Source organism: Gavialis gangeticus, unplaced genomic scaffold, assembly GCF_001723915.1.
Source record: "Gavialis gangeticus isolate Ggan-Ray unplaced genomic scaffold, GavGan_comp1, whole genome shotgun sequence".
Classification (NCBI taxonomy): Eukaryota; Metazoa; Chordata; order Crocodylia; family Gavialidae; genus Gavialis; species Gavialis gangeticus.
The window spans coordinates 11,903,283-11,916,372 of NW_017729009.1; positions in this window are offsets into that span (position 1 = coordinate 11,903,283).

Below are 13,090 nucleotides of genomic sequence, written 5' to 3' on the forward strand. Positions count from 1 at the left end.
GGGAAAGGGGGGGGGAAGTGGAGCCGCACCAGAGCAAGCCTTTCCCAGCCCAGTCCGAGACCCCATCGTGCAACTCCACCCCCCTGCAGAAGCGATACCTGGTGGTGTGTGATTTCCAGATCGGACCCGTCTTGAAGGCTGTGGGTGGGGAATATGCTCGTGCACCCCCTGAGCTGAGACCAGGAGGGCGCTGGCTCTATGGAGGCTGTGAGCAAGGGGGCTGTAGTCCCGTCTGTCGCAGGGTCTCTCTGGATGGGCAGCACAGAGGGTTTTGGAGCTCTCTCTGCAGCCACCTGACAAAGAAAGACCCCAGCAAAGCGATGCCAAACTCTCCCAGTGCCCCTGCCCTGTGTTTTAGAAGCTATTTAAGGGGTCAAAAGGTGCTGACGGGTGCCCCGGGGGATTTGCCTCAGCACGTGACATGTCCATGGGAGGCTAGGCCCCTCTCTTGCTCAGGCACTTTTGCACATCTCTCTAGATGCCTCTCTGCATTTGCAGGCACCTTGGTAATCCTACTCCCTCCATGCTCTCTGCCTAGCTGCCTTTGCTCCAAGCACTGCCCTGCAGACCTGGACTCTAGCTCTCAAGTGCCGAGGGCTAATGCCACGGTTTGGTTCGGCAATGTCACGGTCCTGCAATGCCACAGTTCGGTCCTGCAATGCCACGGTTTGGTTTGGCAATGCCACAGTTTGCTTTGGCAATGTCACGGTCCTGCAATGCCACGGTTCGGTTCGGCAATGCCATGGCTCTGCAATGCCGTGGTTCGGGTCTGCAATGCGTTGTTTCTTCACAGAGCTGGGTGAAGTCTGGGGTGATGCTGACAGCTCAGGTCCAGGGCTCCTGTGCAAAGCAGCCGAGTTTTGGCGGTGGTGAGAGCTCACTGGGTCATGGGAGAGGCCTTCCTCGCCTGCTTTCCCAAGGGTGGGCTCTCTTGGCATGGGCTGCCGGTGGTGACTGGCTCCCTCTCTCTTCCTGTGTTCTGGGAATGAGCTGGAGGCTGCCCCGAACCAAAGCCTTTCCCACCTAGATCAGTGCGGCAGCTTCCTGTGACCTGCTGTGCCGTGGCCCAGAAGTAATTATGGCGTCTGTCCTGGCCCGACTCCGGTCTTCACCGAGAATCTGGGAAGGGCCTGGGGAAGCATGTTACCAGGCTGACTCGGTGCCTCGAAGTCAGGACTCCTGTGTCCTATTCCTGCTTTTCCTGGTGATTCACTCCAGCCTGAGTCACTGTTCCCTGAGGACGCTGCCCTATGTAGGGGACGCGCTGGCGCTGTCTTGTCCCAGGATGTCTGAAGAGACGGAGTCCCACCATATCCCCTTGGAGAGGGCTGGGCAAGCAATGCCACCCTTCAGCTTAGTCTGTTTCCCCAGCTTGTTCTGCAGTTGGATGCAGAGAAGGGATGTTCCCCAGTGCTTTTTAGTGCCCTTTGAAGGGAGAAATGCCCTTTATGGACCAAAACCATAATGAAGACACCACAACCAAGTTCCCTCTCCATGCCAGCCCTGTACCATAGCACTAAACACACTCCCTGGAGCTCAGTGGCTTGGTTGGCGGCTAAGGGACCAACCTGCCACTCTTGGACCCAGCAGCTTGAGGCTCACATCCCACAAGGCAGAGGATGCACAGCCTCTGCACAACCCCACCTGTTTTGCCCTGGGTGAAAGATGGCAAGAGATGCAAGTAGGTGAGTGAGATAAACCTGCAAAGATTCACGGACCAGGTGTGAGGGTGCAAAAAACCCAGCATGAGAGCCTCCGATCCCATCAGAGGGATGAAACGGGCCCTGGGCCCCGCGGTCCCCTCGAGGACAATGATGTCATAACGACGCCCGCGGGGGAGGAAGCAGGAAGCCCAAAGCAGCCAGCGAGTCTGTCTTCCTCCGCTTTCCCCATGTGTTTTTGTGAACAATGCGTCCTCCAGGAGGATGTTCTAGGAGGCAGCAAACCCCAAGAAGGGGCCTGGTGCCCTGAGCTTCCCTCCTGGTGGCTGGGTCTGGTTCCCCTTGGCTGAAAGGACCTTGTCGGATTCAGGGATACGGCCTAGGGTGGGGATGGTTAGACCCAGTATAGCTTGCTTTGATGGTAGGATGCTGTACTAGGGAACTGTCCATGCACATCTGGATGGAAGGACCCTCTTCTGTTACCAGCAGCTTGCCTGACCCAGTGCTGTGTGTGGGAGGAAGGCTCCAGCCATCCAGCATGGGGGGAAGGAGGCACCCCTCGAGGAGCAGGGCTTGGAGGCAGCTGTTGGAGAGGTGCAGAGGGCACACGGGCTGTGCAAGACCCACACGTGGTGCCGTACCGAGACTCCTGGCAGCCCCAGGGTAACTTTTAGTATCGCCAGAGAGAATGATTTTTGTTGCAAAAGTCTGATATCCTTAAATAGTTCGTTCTTAATTGGTAACATTGCCAGTTCCGTATAGGCACAATATTAAGACTTTTTTTTTGCAATTGTAAAATTTTTTTTCCCCCCATTTTTGAGCCCCCTTTCTGTCCAGGCCCCAGGCGGTTGCCCGGTTTGCCCATGCGTGTGCCCGGGTCTGCCCGCACGGCAGGTGTAGAGGCTAGTGGTTATGTCCTCCAGCGTCCTGGCCCCCAGCACGGCTCTCAGTGCTTGCCTACCTGCCCTGTATCCCCCGGTGCTGGGAGACCAATTGTACCACCTGTCCTAGGAAGATAAATTGGTACTTCCCTCCCCAGAGCTGCTTTGGAGGGCAGCCAGCAGCTGGCCACACAGCTGCTAGGAAAGGCAGGGAGAGCCTCATTGAATGCAGGCTAATCTACCCACGTGTCTAGTCAGTTATGCCCAGCCCATCACCCTGGCATTAGGTCTAAGTGCTGCTAAAACATGTGCTGAGCAGGTGCCCAGGCCAACGCCTGTGCCGTCAGAGCCCCTGCCTCTTCTGCTTCTCTGCTTCCCCAGTGCTATAAGCACACTGAGACAGTGCAGGGATGCCTGTATCATCCTCTCTGCTTGCACGATGTCCTCCCGCAAAGGCTAAAGCTAGTGCAATGCGGCTGCTAGCAAGTGCCCAGCCAGCAGCTCTTCTCGGGAAGCTAAAGGGTCAAATGCAGGACTGCTTTCCCGATTCTCCCCCCGCCCGCGCTCACCGCACCCAATGCACTCCCACACCCTTGTTTTGCAGAAGGCTGTGAGAAATGCACAAAGCCAGCCCCGCTCAGGGACACGGCGGACTCCAGTTGCCGGGGCCTGGCAGCGACTGTTCATGCTGGTGCCGACAGGCCGGCTGGCATGCTGGTCCCCAGGGAGGCTTTAGCGGGAGGCTGTGCATTTCTGGGAATTGTGTAGGTCAGGGAAGGAGGTTATTGTTCGAGTTACAAGTGTGCGGTGGGCTGATGAGATCAGGGCTCGGGGCTCGGCGGTGGAGCAGCTGAGCTGTCTGCACCGCGGCTGATGGAGTGATAAGCTGGACACGGGCTGTATCTGGGGCAGATACGGCCGCTCGGATACAATAAGGGCCAAGGAGGGGGATGCTGTCCGCTGCGCTGCAGGGTTAGTGCATTCAGGCCTTGGCTGCAGCTGGGGAGTTCCTGCAGTTCTCCAGAAACTCTTGCAGATCCAGAAAAATCAGCTCTTGCAACAAGGGGCTTGAAACACAGGTCCTGGCACAAGTTGGGGTGAAGAAAGCACTGAGAAGCGATAGAAGGGTGCAATGCAGAGGGGAGCATGCCCACTTCATTGCCCCAGCTCTGCTGCTGTACCTCCATTCAAGCCACGTGCCCACCACCTGGCCCTGCCCGCATCCCAGCTCACACTCCCCTACCTGGACCCCAATCTCTCCCAGCCCCCAAGACCCACACGCCTTGTGTGGCTCTGACTTCAGCCTTCATGCCCCACTTCAGCCCTGAGACCCCCCCCCCCCCGTCTTCTACACACAGTTTTTCAGTGATCCCGGTGCTTGCCCTGCCAAGCCGTGGACCATCACCCTCCATGAGCTCATCTATGAATTATTAGCCTGGCACCAGGCACGGTGCAGGCGTCACTCATGCAGCTTTTCTGTGGCACTTTACAATCCTGAACCCCTGGGCCGGGCAGGGTTGGCTACACTAATGCATGCGGGACAGCTGCGGTGTCACGTGCAGCTTGAGCAATGCACAGGAGTTGGGACCTGCAGGGTCAACATCGTTCCACACCTGCTGATTTCGTCGGTCCGGCCAGTCCATCCCTGGACTGCCTCTAATGCACCTCTGCTTCATTCCCCCCGTTGCACATCCCCCTGCCCGCATGCCCCAACTCTGTCTATAAGAGGATGCTCCAAGTACTGGTCCCACACTGCCATGGCTTGCAGCATGGCGTGGGAAAAGACATCAGAGTCCGGCTCCCGGCATCGCTATGCACCACGCAACACCGGGATGGGGCTTTGCAGTGGCATGCAGGAGTCTGGCACTGAGGACACTGGCACTTGGAGTGAAGGAACTTCCCTTTGCATCTCCACCTCTTCAGAGGGCATCGCCATCCTGGCAGAGCAATGCATGGGACCCCGAAGGAGACAACCCACCGCCCAAAGGGGCAGAGCTGTTCAGGAGCACCTCCGCGCTGTCCCTGCCCTGCAGATCCCTTCAGTATGCGGGGACGAGATAGGAAGTGCTCAATGGGAAAGCCTGTGTGAGAGTTCGGGAGCCCCGGCCTTCCCACCGCAGACGTTATCGAGGCTCCATTTCAGGGCTGCGCTTTCCACGGGCCAAAAGGGAAGTGTATTAACACCGGACTTCTCAGGGTCAAGGATGCCGGGCTCGCGGAGAGGAGAAAGGCTGCAGGGGGCTGGGGGAACACAAAGAGCCAAATGAATGGCTCTGACTTCCTATGTTTTTTATGGAGGCAAATAAAAAGAGAGGGAGAGGGAATGGAGACACACACGTTAGCCCCAAGCCCCACTGCTTTACTCCGGATCTGGCCCCAGACCTCTGCAAAGCACCGTGGCCACTGCAAGAGGTGTATGCCTAGCTCCCATTCCTGCCCGCCTCGTTCTGTGGCTGAACGGCCACCACCAGAAGTCGAATTGCTCCAAGACAGAGATTTCAGAAACACCCCGAGTGTCTTGGAAAAGCCTCCGCAAAGCCGCGGGGCCAAACTCCAGGCTCAGTGAGGCCCTGAATTGAGTCTGGCAGGGTTTCCCATCTCAACCTCCTGTCACCTCCCTGCAGAGAGGGGCAGCAGGCCGGCTTTGTCCCTTTATCATCCCCATGCGGGGTGGGTCTAATGACAGATCCCCCAAAACAGACCGTCCGTCCTCAGGCCGGTCTGGCGAGCGAGGCCGGTGCTTGTTTCTCTTCAAGAATTGAGCAGAAAAAGATTGACTGTCTACAGGTTGTTTTTTTTTAAACTGTGCAATGGAGTTTAATGGAAAATGAATGACTTGAGGGATGATTTCTGTGAAGGGCTGCGACATCTCTGCAAAGCGCTGTTGGTTTACGATACGGTCCACTGGTTGGACTGGGGGCGTCCAGGCTCCCTTGGAAAAGGGGGAGCTATCACAAGATGCAGCAAGGTGCTAGAGAAGTGGGGCTGGCAGGGCCCTCCTGAGGCCAAGTCCAGCCCCCTGCCTGAGGCAGGATCAGTCCTGGGTCCTGAGTGGCAGAATCCACTTTCCCATTTGGATCCAAGCTTTCCCATAGTTTGGGCATGGTTCAGTCAAGAGCTTCGGTCCGTGGGAGCTGGAGCCCCAATGCCGAGGTCCGCTCCGCTGAGCTGAGTCACGCGTGCAACGAATGGGTTTTTATGTTCTCCCTTGCAAAGGGGTTGCGAAGCCCGGCCCCACGGACTCGAGGAATGAAGGGGGCAACGGGGGTGACTAGGACCACTAGCCCCTTTCCCCAGGCAGCCTCCGGCTGTCTGCATGTCGGCGCGCTGCTTTTGCACGGGGTAAAGGAAAGTTCAGGGATCCGCTGACAGATCAGCCCAGCCGGGAATTTCTCTGGGAATTCCTGCTGCAGCAGGTTGGCTCCTGTGGAGGTGGGGTTTCCTCTCTGCTACCTCCACCCAGGCTCAGGGAGAATACTCCGGCCATCGGCTGGGGACTCGTGGGGCTGGGCAGAGCGACGCCAGGGTCGCTGCTGCGGCAGCTTCCTAGCCAAGGTCGTCCAGCAACCCCGTTCCCTCTGAGGACGGTCCTGCTCTGCTAACTCTTTGCCAGAATAAAGCTCTTGGGTGGAGCAGCGAGCTCCGAGCCCTCCAGTCTGGCTCCCAGCAGCGTACGATGGTTGCAGAGGGGCAGGGTTGGTTTCCGAGCCAGGCCAGGACGCATGCAGCCCCCGACCAATTGCCCAGGGGAGGGTGCACCTTGAGTTTTCCCACGGGTGATGCCTCTCTTGGCTCCCTCCTCCTTTTGCAGCCGTGGGGACCGGGCTGGGGAGGAGGGAAGCGGGTCCCAGCGGCGGTGCTGGTGCAGACTGGTGGGGGCCGGAGGGTTTACAGCTCTGAGCAGGGGATGGCGTGGGGCGCGAGTGCTCGACTCCTCCGGCGTGGAGTGACTGAGTGCTCTGGAATCCGAGCAACGTCACAGGCCATACTTGTGGTTATGAGCCATGTTCGAGTTGCGATGATACAAACCACATTTACAGTGGCAGCCGCCCCTCTCCTAGGCTCCCCCGAAGCCAAGGCTGGGGGTGTCAGGACCTCCCACGGGCCAGGAGCTGCCCGATTTCAGGGTCGCGAGGGTGGAAAAGCTCTGACTTATCCCCCAGGGTCTCCTGCCCCGCTGGAGGTGTTCTCTTCCCCTCCCTTGCAGACACAGCCTCCCCCCGAAATGACCTTCCCCCTTTGAGATCCCAAATCCTGCCAAGGGATGGAAATGCTCCAGGGGCTGAGAAGTCTCCAAGCTGCGGTTTGGACAGGGCCCTGCTTTGCAGGGGTGGGTCAGAGCCAGGAGGGTCCAAGGTGGGTCCAAACGTCCGCGCAGATGAGGGCATCTGGAGCGAGGGCCCTGTCCCTGGACCACAGGCGTAGGCTCCCTCCCCTCAGCAGGACCCCGACGCCTTGCTTAGGTTTTCACCCCCATGACCATGGGAGCTGTGGGTGTTCAGCAGTTTGCAGCAGCCACTTTGGGAATGTGAGTGTCCCCCCAACCTCAGACCGCCGGGCGCGAGTGACTCAGCCCAAAGCCACAGAGGAACTCAGGGTCACCGCCAGGGTTAGTTCCCGCTGGCTCCTGACGCCTGGACCAGTGCTTCCAGCACACCACGGGGCTGTGCACAGAGTGCCATTTAAATAGGTCCCGTTGCATTTCTCCTGCAGGGCAGAGATGCAACGGGGCCTATTCAGCTGCAAGGACTGTGCAGCAGGCACATCCTATGGGGGATCAGCTGGAGACGCCAACGCCTTTGAAAATCAGTCCCATAAGGGGGAATTTTACATGGTTGATAACTGGAGCCCACTGGACCAGCTTCCTGGCGAGCATACAGGCAGGAGTCCTCTATCCACGGCTCGACATTGCCATCTCATGGCCTGCCCGAATCACTGCTGCTAAGCTCACCTTCTGGGGTACGCCTCTGGGGCTCAATTATGCTATTCCTTACAACGCCCTTCCTATTAAGCCATTTACTTTGAGATCCCAGAAGGTACATTGTGTACGCCGCTCTACCAGGAATGACCTGCCACTCAAATTGTCTCGCTGTTTCTATGTCCAGCTCAAAACAAGCACTGCTGCTTGATCTGACATCCCATCCGGAGCCCTGGGGGTTTCTCTGATTACACCAAATGGCTGGCCTAATCTAACCACCAAGGGATAGATATTTAGCTTCAGATGTTTAAGGGCTGGTTTCGAAGCACCCAAAGAGCAGGACCCTGGAAAAATCGGGGTATGTGTGATACATATGCCAAATGCACCTGGGAGTTGCACAGGGTGAAGACTAGGTAGCAGTCTGTCTCACCAAACTCCTCATTTGTGCATGCAGATATTGCAACAGTGCACACGTGACTGCACGAACCCGTGCTTTCTGATGTGATAAAATGGAGCAACAATGCCTTGCTGCTTTATCAGTCCACCAAGATTATTTTATACATTAAAGAAAAAAAAGCAAAAAACAAACAACTTTAGCCAGGTTGGTTTTTTATTTTTTTAATTAAAAAAAAAAAATCTTTTAAATACAAGTTTCCTACCAGATTTGTGTTACAGATCTGTGCAAAAATATGCATGCAACTGATGCTTGGTGGATGCAGTGGGCACCTACTGCAGCGGGGTGCAAGCTGAATGGCTGCAGAAACAAATGGGCATTTGAGTTGGTTTAATAAAAGATATCAGATTTACCCAAAGAATCTTGTCCCCTATGGGCATAGCATTTGAGGGTGCAATCATCCAACTGGCAGGCTGCAACAAGAGGGGGACATTGGCCCACATGCAGCTTGTGGCAAGCGGCAGCCTTCAGTTTGGATGCAGGTTTTTGTCTGTCGTGGTGTCAGGGGGGGATTCCCAAGGGCTCACAACAGAAAGCCAAGGACTTAGGCGCTCCCTCACTGAAAGATAATTACTCTGAACAATAGGCTGATTCCTTCCCAGGAGAATAGGGTGATCAGGGGAAGAGTGCCTAGCAACAGATACCTGGTGCAGGTTTGCTCACCTGTTGGGTCTGATGAGGAGACAGGAAGGTTATAAAAAGCAGGGTGCTTGGGGTGGCTGTTCTTTATTCAGCCAGCTCCAGGGAAGAGGGATCTTTGCAGGGCTGTGCTAGGGCCAGGGCAGTCTTGCCCTTCTGCACGCAGATGCTTGCTATAGGGAAAGATGAGCTGAAGGGTGGGTCCACATTGTTTGCTAAGGGATTAGGGCCCTCTCCTGCTTTACATGGACAGCAAAGGGCTTTTCAGATACAGAAATGGAGTGCTAGGAGGGAAGAAGTGGTGCCACCAGGCATTCAAAGTGGGATTAGGGATATAATCTAGATACAATCCCAACATGCTACATACTTACATGAACACACCTGCATTTCTAATTAGGAAGAGGATGCATAGGAAGGCAATTGTGGGGAATGTCATAGGAGTGTGTGGGCAGGGTAATGGCAACTAGCAGACCTGAGAGAGAAGGGGCTCACTCATCCTAACCCTGGGATTATCCAAACAACTAGCACATGAAAGGGCAATTCCAGTAGCAAGGAACTGCAGGGAATGAATTAGTTTGGGGCATGCTCCATGCGGAGAGAGCTCTTCAGATCCACCCTGAGCCGCGCGCTGTTCCAGATTTTCATTGCTCTCCTTGCTACACAATGACAGGCCAGAGGAAGGCAAAGACAGGGTGATTTTACAGGAATACTTCAGTAGCAGACTGGAGGGATAGCGATGCTGTGGAGCTGGGTAGTACAACATGCAGTCTGCACTCGGGGACTGAAGTTAGGATTGTTGCTGTAAATCCAGGGGCTCACTGGAGCAACAGAGGAAGGGAAGTGCTGGGCATCTCAGTCAGTCACAGGATGACCATGTGCCATCCCTGTGGTGCAGCTATGAGAAGCTAATGCAATCTAAGGAGAGCTAGAAACCTAGTAATGCCACAATGCCAGGCACCAGGGAAGCCTCATTTAGCATCTTACTGCCATTCTGATCACCAGGATTAACACAAAATGAGTTGAAATGGGACTTGGTGCCTGGTGGGGAGATGAGGGGAATGGAGAGCCTGTCCCAAGAGAAGAGACTTAATGAGTTTGGTTCATTGATTCCAGTGAAACAGAGGGTGAGAGGGGATGTGACTCCTCCATAAATACATTTGGGGGTGAATCCCAGGGAAGAGCTGCTACAGTTAAAGGGACAGCAGCCATATAGACTGCAGCTGAATATAAACTGGGCACATGCATTTAGATTGGAAGTGAAAAGGAGGCTTCCCACCATCAGAGGAGCAAGGTTTTGGGACAGCTTCTTGAACAAGGCAGTGGGGCAAGGAGCTTCAGTCACTTTGGGGTGGTACTTGAGAAGGCCCTTCTCCTTTGTCTGGAAGTATTCACATGCCCTCAATGCCCATTGCACCATAGGGCATTGTATTCCCTCGCATACTTCAGGGCTTTTGCTGATCACTTGTAGGGGCCAGGAAGACATAAGAACTACCGGACCGTTTACAGGGTCAGGCAAGAGGTCCGTCTTGCTCAATCTCCAGATTGGCAGAGACTGGATGCTGAAAGGCAGAACGAACAGGTTGTGATCAGGGTTATGGCCCCATTCCTCTCCCACTTGCAGCCTCCAGCATTTAAGGTCCAGGAAGTTTGATTCAGAGGCTTTTCCCTGAACTCCTGTGCTCAATATCTACTGATGCCTCTCTGCTCCAAGAACGTGTCCAGGCCCTCTGTGAATCTGGCTGAACTGTCAGAGTCTACTGTAACAGATGCCAATGAGCTCCACACTTTAATTACATACTCCGAGAGCAACTTCCTTTTGTTAGTTTTAAACTTACTGCCTACTAAGTACGACTCCTAGTTCTTGTATTGAGAGGGATAATAAGTAATGACTCCCTATTTACGTTCTCGTCACCATTTTTAGTATTTTGTAAACCCTTATTATGTTCCCCCCTCCAGCATCTCTTTTCCAACCTAAGTAGGCCTGCCCTTTTTAGTCGCTCCTCATATGGGAGCCCCTCCATACCACTCATCATCCTTTTGCTCTTCTCTGGACCTTCTCTAGTCCGTCTATACCCTTTCCGAGGCATGGGGACTGAAACAGGGCTGAGCGTTCAAGCTGTGGGCACACCATGGATTTATAAAGGGGTATAGTGATGCTTTGCATTTAGCTTACAATTCTCTTCCTAATACTCCCTAATATTTTCGTTTGCTGCTGCTGAGCACTGAGCTGATGTTCTTAGTGAACTGCCCAGGATGACTCCCAGATCTTCCCTGTGTGGTAATGGCTCATGTAGAGCCCATCAGTGTAGATGTAGTTTGGGTTATTTTTGCCCATGTGCATCACTTTACGCTTACCTCTGCTGAATTTCATCTCCCATTTAGTTGCCCCTTTGTTGCCCTCCTCCTACATGAACGCATTGATTGATGGCTGGGGTTTTCTAACTTCTTCCGAAGGGCTGGAGATTTGCCTGAGGCATGCTGCATATCCTCCAGGGTGCCTTGCTTATGAACTTAGGATCAAACTGGTTGCCAGATATGGGGATAGGGAAGAGTTTCCTGCAGGATCACTGTTTCCCTGCCTCTGTAGCACAGGGCATGGTGCACTCCTTAGGATCCTCTAGACATTTTACCTAACATGTCCCCTACTGTGGTAGAGGCCCAAGGCATTGACAGTGCCTTTCTTCTCTCTCCTCTTTCCCTCTGGCGTGCTATAAATTGGGACTAAAGTGCCTAGCATCGTTATTTGTGGCTGAGGTGTTTGGGAAGGGCTGGAGCAGGTGTTTCTCTGTCCCATTTTGCACAAATATTTATTGCACATGTGCCTGTGATTGCAAGCGATGGGGCTTGATGACCTAGATGCTACGTGCCTGTCCTGTGTCTCCTAAGTAAAGAACAATGGTGATTTCAGGACCCTCTCTGCAAAGCTTTTGTGCTTGTCCCTGAAAGGTTATATAAACCCCAGGATACTCACATGGTTGGGGTTCTGTGAGAGGATGCACTTAAATTATGGGGGAGCATGAGGGGTCAGCATTAGGTCCCCTGGATCTAATGACCCTTGAGACCAAAAGCTGGAGAAGGCACCTGGCACTTGTTCAGGATCTGGAAGCTTTAGAGCCTGCTGTGCCCAGTACAACAGTTTGAGTGTCCAAGGTGGGTGAGCTCGCTGGCATCTGTTTCCCATTCATGCATGGTCATGGCTGCTGCATGCCAGCCAGGTATAGGATTGCTCTGCAATTAGGCAGGCTCTCAACAAAGCCCAAATGCCAACCCTCGGTGTCTGGAACCCAAATATAATCATTTCTATTATATGAAAGAAATGCCGTCCAAAGGAGGGCAGCATCTGTGCGGCAAAACAGCCCGCGCCAGCCCAAACATCTGGGAACCCTTCCCCACAACCGCTGCCTGCTTTGCAGAGAATTTGCCCTGGACTTGACTCTGCTTTGCAAAGCCTGGCAAAGGACAGAGAGATTATAGCCAGGATTATAAGAACATTAAGAATTGCTATGGACTGGGTCAGGCCCTTCCTGCATCACAGCGGCAGAGACCGGAGGTGAAAGGAAGAGCAAACTGGGTCTCACCAGGGTTTCCCCCGCCCTGTTCCCCTCTCCCTTGCAGCCCTCAGCATTTAAAGCTTGGATGCAGAGGCCATGCCTCTTGCTCCCGTGCTCCATAGCTACAGATGCCCCTTTCCTCCAAGAACGTGTCCGATCCCTGGGTGCACCCTGAACTGCCAGCTCCCACCACATCCAGCGACGAGTCCCACCCTTGCAGGAACCAACTTCCTCACCTTTTAGTTTTAAACTGACTACCCGCTTGTTTCGTCCGACAACCCCTGGCTCCTTCAAGAGCAGGCCCCGCATCTCTGCTCCAAAACCAAACCGATCAAGGGCTCTCAACTGCAAGGCAGCTCGGGAAATGCCGGCTTGTGGTTCTCCCTCTGGTTTGGGCTACAGAAAAATATCAGAGAACTGTTTCTCGGGGTAAAGACCCCGCGTGGGTGGTGGTGGGGTCTGGGTGGACATCTCCAGGTTTTTCTTGTGAATCATCATGTTTTCCTGCAGATTGGGGCGGGTATGGAAGAAGTGCAAGGCTCCTTTGGGTGCTGTGAGCTTCTTTGGGTTACAGACAAATATCAGAGAAATGTTTCTTGGTGGCAAAGTCCCTGCCTAGGGGATCTGGGTGGAAATCTCTGGGTTTTTCTTGTGAATCACTTTTGTCCACAGACTGGGGCTGGCATGGAAGGAGCTCAAGGCTCCTCTGGGTGCTGATGAGCATCACTGAAATAGATGGAGAGGGGGGAAGAGCAGGGGACAGGGCTGGGCAGAGGATGCACTACCGACCTGCTTTGCACCAGGACCCTGCAGCCTTTAGGCTGCGGCCGGCGCGCGGGCTGCTGGGAGTTGTAGTCCGGCCCCGCCCGCAGAGCGCGGGGCGGGCGGGACGAGGGCCGCACGTCCCAGCGTGCTCCGCGGCTGGCGCTCTGCCTACTGGGAGCGGTAGTCCCCGGGGTGGTGCCTGCGGCTCCCGTCGTGCCCTG